The sequence below is a fragment of the Notolepis coatsorum genome, assembly GCF_963971535.1.
Source record: "Notolepis coatsorum genome assembly, chromosome: 9".
In the NCBI taxonomy this organism is placed as follows: Eukaryota; Metazoa; Chordata; class Actinopteri; order Aulopiformes; family Paralepididae; genus Notolepis; species Notolepis coatsorum.
The window spans coordinates 36770875-36777702 of record NC_140173.1 but is presented as its reverse complement, the minus strand read 5'-3'; positions in this window follow the sequence as shown (position 1 = coordinate 36777702).

Below are 6828 nucleotides of genomic sequence, written 5' to 3'. Positions count from 1 at the left end.
CGACGACCGGCGGGGCCGGCGGTGATAAATCTGAAATAATGAAACAGAGTCTGGTAAGTGGAACCAGAGGAGCGGGCAGACCCGACGGCTGGGTAACCTGAGAGCCCAGCGGAGCTGCTGGAGGCTGGGTCAGTATGATGGTACCTCAACCCCCCCCCCCCCCCCCCTCGGCCCCCCCGGCCACGGAGCCTCAGCCCCCGCAACGGGCAGCTCACCGGGAGCCTGGGAGGTCACATTCCTGAGACCCTGGGAGGGAGAGGAAGAGAGATGAAGAGTCAGAGAGAGAGAGAGAGAGAGAGAGAGAGAGAGAGAGAGAGAGAGAGAGAGAGAGAGAGAGAGAGAGAGAGAGAGGGGGAGAGAGAGAGAGGGGGGAGATAGAGAGGGGGGGAGAGAGATATAGAGAGGGGGAGAGAGATAGAGAGGGGGGAGAGAGAGAGAGAGAGAGAGAGAGAGAGAGAGAGAGAGAGAGAGAGAGAGAGAGAGAGAGGGGAGGGGGGGGGGGGGGAGAGGGGAGAGAGAGAAAGGAGAGAGAGGAGGGAGAGAGATATGAGGAGTTAAAGATACTTGTCAAGAAAATAGAACAGGCAGCTTATGGTTTGTCATTTAGAACTGAAAGAGGGGGGACTGAAGGGACTGCAGCCCCCTCAGCATCTACGGGGGACCGGTCGAGAGAGTGAACAGTTTCAAGTGCCTCGGAGTCCACATATCTGAGGGGGGTGACAGGGCAGCGCCTCTACTTCCTTAGGTGCCTAAGGACGTTCAAAGTGAGTCAGAAGATCCTCAAGAACTTCTACTCATGCACAATAGAGAGCATCCTGACTGGCAATATCACCTCCTGGTTTGGGAACAGCACTGCACACGACCGCAGCAGACTGCAGAGAGTGGCCCGTTCAGCCGAACGCACAATGGGAGTTGGGGTTCCCACTCTCCAGGACATTTTATACCAGGCGTTGCAAAGGCTAAGAGAATAACCAAAGACTCTAGTCACCCAAACAACTGCCTCTTTGCACTGCCGCGGTCAGGCAAGTGCTACCGGAGCCTCATGGAACACTTTTAAACCTACACCATATTTTAAATTTTAAATTTTTTGTATTATCTTTTTCCCCTTTCTTTTTCCGTTTTTCTCCCATCCCAATGTTAGTCGTTATGCCAATTCCCAATCCCCTTCCTGGTCGTTGCGCACTCTACCCCCTACCGTCGGTCTGGGAGGGCGGAGACTATCACATGCTTCCTCCGACACATGTGTAGCCAGCCCACTGCTTCTTTTCACCTGGCAGTGCGGACTCTCACTGGGAGACGTGAGGGAAGACATGAGGGAAGAAGACGTGAGGGAAGACGTGAGGGAAGACGTGAGGGAGGAAGACATGAGGGAAGACGTGAGGGGGGAAGACGTGACGGAAGACGTGAGGGAGGAAGACGTGAGGGAAGACATGAGGGAAGACATGATGGAAGAAGACGTGAGGGAAGACATGAGGGAAGAAGATGTGAGGGAAGACATGAGGGAAGATGTGATGGAAGACATGAGGGAAGACGTGAGGGAAGACACAGGGAAGTCATGACGGAAGACGTGATGGAAGATGTGAGGGAAGACATGAGGGAAGACATGAGGGAAGACATGAGGGAAGACATGAGGGAAGACGTGAGGGAGGAAGACATGAGGGAAGACATGAGGGAGGAAGACATGAGGGAAGACATGAGGGAGGAAGACATGAGGGAAGACATGAGGGAGGAAGACATGAGGGAAGACATGAGGGGAGACATGAGGGAAGACATGAGGGAGGAAGACATGAGGGAGGAAGACATGAGGGAAGACATGAGGGAAGACATGAGGGAAGACATGAGGGAGGAAGAGGTGAGGGAGGAAGACATGAGGGAAGACGTGAGGGAAGACGTGAGGGAGGAAGATGTGAGGGAGGAAGACATCAGGGAAGACATGAGGGAAGACGTGAGGGAGGAAGACGTGAGGGAGGAAGACATGAGGAAGACATGAGGGAGGAAGACATGAGGGAGGAAGTCATGATGGAAGATGTGAAGGAGGAAGACGTGAGGGAAGACGTGAGGGAGGAATACATGAGGGAAGACATGAGGGAGGAAGACATGAGGGAGGAAGTCATGACGGAAGATGTGAAGGAGGAAGACGTGAGGGAAGACGTGAGGGAGGAAGACATGAGGGAAGACATGAGGGAGGAAGACATGAGGGAGGAAGTCATGATGGAAGATGTGAAGGAGGAAGACGTGAGGGAAGACGTGAGGGAGGAATACATGAGGGAAGACATGAGGGAGGAAGACATGAGGGAGGAAGTCATGACGGAAGATGTGAAGGAGGAAGACGTGAGGGAAGACGTGAGGGAGGAAGACATGAGGGAAGACATGAGGGAGGAAGACATGAGGGAGGAAGTCATGACGGAAGATGTGAAGGAGGAAGACGTGAGGGAAGACGTGAGGGAGGAAGACATGAGGGAAGATGTGAGGGGGGAAGATGTGAGGGAAGACATGAAGGAGGAAGACGTGATGGAAGATGTGAGGGAGGAAGACATGAGGGAGGAAGACGTGATGGAAGACGTGAAGGAGGAAGACGTGAGGGAAGACATGAGGGAGGAAGACGTGACGGAAGACATGAGGGAAGACATGAGGGGAGACGTGAGGGAAGACATGAGGGAGGAAGATGTGACGGAAGACGTGAGGGAAGACATGAGGGAAGATGTGAGGGAAGACATGAGGGAGGAAGACATGAGGGAAGACATGAGGGAGGAAGACATGAGGGAAGACATGAGGGAGGAAGACATGAGGGAGGAAGACATGAGGGAGGAAGACATGAGGGAGGAAGACATGAGGGAGGAAGACATGAGGGAACACGTGAGGGAGGAAGACGTGAGGGAAGACGTGAGTGGGGAAGATGTGAGGGAAGACATGAGGGAGGAAGATATGACGGAAGACGTGAGGGAAGAAGACGTGAGGGAAGACATGAGGGAAGACATGAGGGAAGACGTGCGGGAAGACATCAGGGAAGTCATGACGGAAGACGTGATGGAAGATGTGAGGGAAGACATGAGGGAAGACATGAGGGAAGACGTGAGGGAAGACGTGAGGGAAGACATGAGGGAGGAAGACATGAGGGAAGACGTGAGGGAAGACATGAGGGAAGACGTGAGGGAAGACGTGAGGGAAGACGTGAGGGAAGACATGAGGGAGGAAGAGATGACGGAAGACGTGAGGGAAGACATGAGGGAGGAAGACATGACGGAAGACGTGAGGGAGGAAGACGTGAGGGAAGACGTGAAGGAGGAGGACGTGAGGGAAGACGTGAGGGAGGAAGACATGAGGGAAGACGTGAGGGAGGAATACGTGAGGGAAGACGTGAGGGAGGAAGATATGAGGGAAGACATGAGGGAGGAAGATATGACGGAAGACGTGAGGGAGGAAGACGTGAGGGAAGACATGAGGGAAGACATCAGGGAAGTCATGACGGAAGACGTGAGGGAAGACGTGAGGGAAGACGTGAGGGAAGACATGAGGGAGGAATACATGAGGGAAGACATGAGGGAGGAAGACATGAGGGAAGACATGAAGGAGGAAGACGTGAGGGAAGACGTGAGGGAGGAAGACATGACGGAAGACGTGAGGGAGGAAGACGTGAGGGAAGACATGAGGGAAGACATGAGGGAAGAAGATGTGAGGGAAGACATGAGGGAAGATGTGAGGGTAGACATGAGGGAAGACGTGAGGGAAGACGTGAGGGAAGAAGATGTGAGGGAAGACATGAGGGAAGACGTGAGGGAAGACGTGAGGGAAGACATGAGGGAGGAAGACATGAGGGAAGACATGAGGGAAGACATGAGGGAAGATGTGAGGGAAGACATGAGGGAAGACATGAGGGAGGAAGACATGAGGGAAGACGTGAAGGAGGAAGACATGAGGGAGGAAGACATGAGGGAAGACATGAGGGAGGAAGACATGAGGGAAGACATGAGGGAGGAAGACATGAGGGAGGAAGACATGAGGGAGGAAGACATGAGGGAGGAAGACCTGAGGGAGGAAGACGTGAGGGAGGAAGACGTGAGGGAGGAAGACGTGAGGGAAGACGTGAGTGGGGAAGATGTGAGGGAAGACATGAGGGAGGAAGATATGACGGAAGACGTGAGGGAAGAAGACGTGAGGGAAGACATGAGGGAAGACATGAGGGAAGACGTGCGGGAAGACATCAGGGAAGTCATGACGGAAGACGTGATGGAAGATGTGAGGGAAGACATGAGGGAAGACATGAGGGAAGACGTGAGGGAAGACGTGAGGGAAGACGTGAGGGAAGACATGAGGGAGGAAGACATGAGGGAAGACGTGAGGGAAGACGTGAGGGAAGACGTGAGGGAAGACGTGAGGGAAGACATGAGGGAGGAAGACATGACGGAAGACGTGAGGGAAGACATGAGGGAGGAAGACATGACGGAAGATGTGAAGGAGGAAGACGTGAGGGAAGACCTGAGGGAGGAAGACGTGAGGGAAGACGTGAAGGAGGAGGACGTGAGGGAAGACGTGAGGGAGGAAGACATGAGGGAAGACGTGAGGGAGGAAGACGTGAGGGAAGACGTGAGGGAGGAAGATATGAGGGAAGACATGAGAGAGGAAGATATGACGGAAGATGTGAGGGAGGAAGACGTGAGGGAAGACATGAGGGAAGACATCAGGGAAGTCATGACGGAAGACGTGATGGAAGATGTGAGGGAAGACATGAGGGAAGACATGAGGGAAGACGTGAGGGAAGACGTGAGGGAAGACGTGAGGGAAGACATGAGGGAGGAATACATGAGGGAAGACATGAGGGAGGAAGACATGAGGGAAGACATGAAGGAGGAAGACGTGAGGGAAGACGTGAGGGAGGAAGACATGACGGAAGACGTGAGGGAGGAAGACGTGAGGGAAGACATGAGGGAAGACATGAGGGAAGAAGATGTGAGGGAAGACATGAGGGAAGATGTGAGGGAAGACATGAGGGAAGACGTGAGGGAAGACGTGAGGGAAGAAGATGTGAGGGAAGACATGAGGGAAGATGTGAGGGAAGACATGAGGGAAGAGGTGAGGGAAGACATGAGGGAAGACATGAGGGAGGAAGACATGAGGGAGGAAGACATGAGGGAAGACATGAGGGAAGATGTGAGGGAAGACATGAGGGAAGACATGAGGGAGGAAGACATGAGGGAAGACGTGAAGGAGGAAGACGTGAGGGAAGACATGATGGAGGAAGACATGAGGGAGGAAGACATGAGGGAGGAAGACATGAGGGAAGACGTGAAGGAGGAGGACGTGAGGGAAGACGTGAGGGAAGACATGATGGAAGACGTGAGGGAGGAAGACGTGAGGGAAGACGTGAGGGAGGAAGACGTGAGGGAAGACGTGAGGGAGGAAGACATGAGGGAAGACGTGAGGGAAGACGTGAGGGAAGACGTGAGTGGGGAAGATGTGAGGGAAGACATGAGGGGGGAAGATATGACGGAAGACGTGAGGGAGGAAGACGTGAGGGAAGACATGAGGGAAGACATGAGGGAAGACATGAGGTAAGAAGACGTGAGGGAAGACATGAGGGAAGAAGACATGAGGGAAGACATGAGGGAAGACGTGCGGGAAGACATCAGGGAAGTCATGACGGAAGACGTGATGGAAGACGTGAGGGAAGACGTGAGGGAAGACATGAGGGAAGACATGAGGGAGGAAGACATGAGGGAAGACGTGAAGGAGGAAGACATGACGGAAGACATGAGGGAAGAAGACATGAGGGAAGACATGAGGGAAGATGTGAGGGAAGACATGAGGGAAGACGTGATGGAAGACATGAGGGAAGACGTGAGGGAAGACGTGAGGGAAGACATGAGGGAAGACATGAGGGAGGAAGACATGAGGGAAGACGTGAAGGAGGAAGACATGACGGAAGACATGAGGGAAGAAGACATGAGGGAAGACATGAGGGAAGATGTGAGGGAAGACATGAGGGAAGACGTGATGGAAGACATGAGGGAAGACGTGATGGAAGATGTGAGGGAAGACATGAGGGAAGACGTGAGGGAAGACGTGAGGGAAGACATGAGGGAGGAAGACATGAGGGAAGACATAAGGGAGGAAGACATGAGGGAAAACGTGAAGGAGGAAGACATGAGGGAGGAAGACATGAGGGAAGACGTGAGGGAGGAAGACGTGAGGGAAGACGTGAGGGAAGACATGAGGGAAGATGTGAGGGAAGACATGAGGGAAGACATGAGGGAAGACATGAGGGAAGACGTGAGGGAAGACATGAGGGAGGAAGACGTGACGGAAGACGTGAGGGAGGAAGACGTGAGGGAAGACATGAGGGAAGACTTGAGGGAAGATGTGACGGAAGACGTGAGGAAGATATGAGGGAGAAAGACATGAGGGAAGACGTGAGGGAAGACGTGAGGGAAGACGTGAGGGAAGATGTGAGGAAAGATGTGAGGGGGGAAGACATGAGGGAAGACTTGAGGGAAGATGTGACGGAAGACGTGAGGAAGATATGAGGGAGAAAGACATGAGGGAAGACGTGAGGGAAGACGTGAGGGAAGACGTGAGGGAAGATGTGAGGAAAGATGTGAAGGAGGAAGACATGAGGGAGGAAGACATGAGGGAGGAAGACATGAGGGAAGACATGAGGGAAGATGTGAGGGAGGAAGACATGAGGGAAGACGTGAGGGGGGAAGACGTGAGGGAAGACATGAGGGAAGACATGAGGGAAGACGTGAGGAAAGATGTGAGGGGGGAAGACATGAGGGAAGACATGAGGGAAGATGTGAGGGGGGAAGATGTGAGGAAGGAAGACGTGAGGGA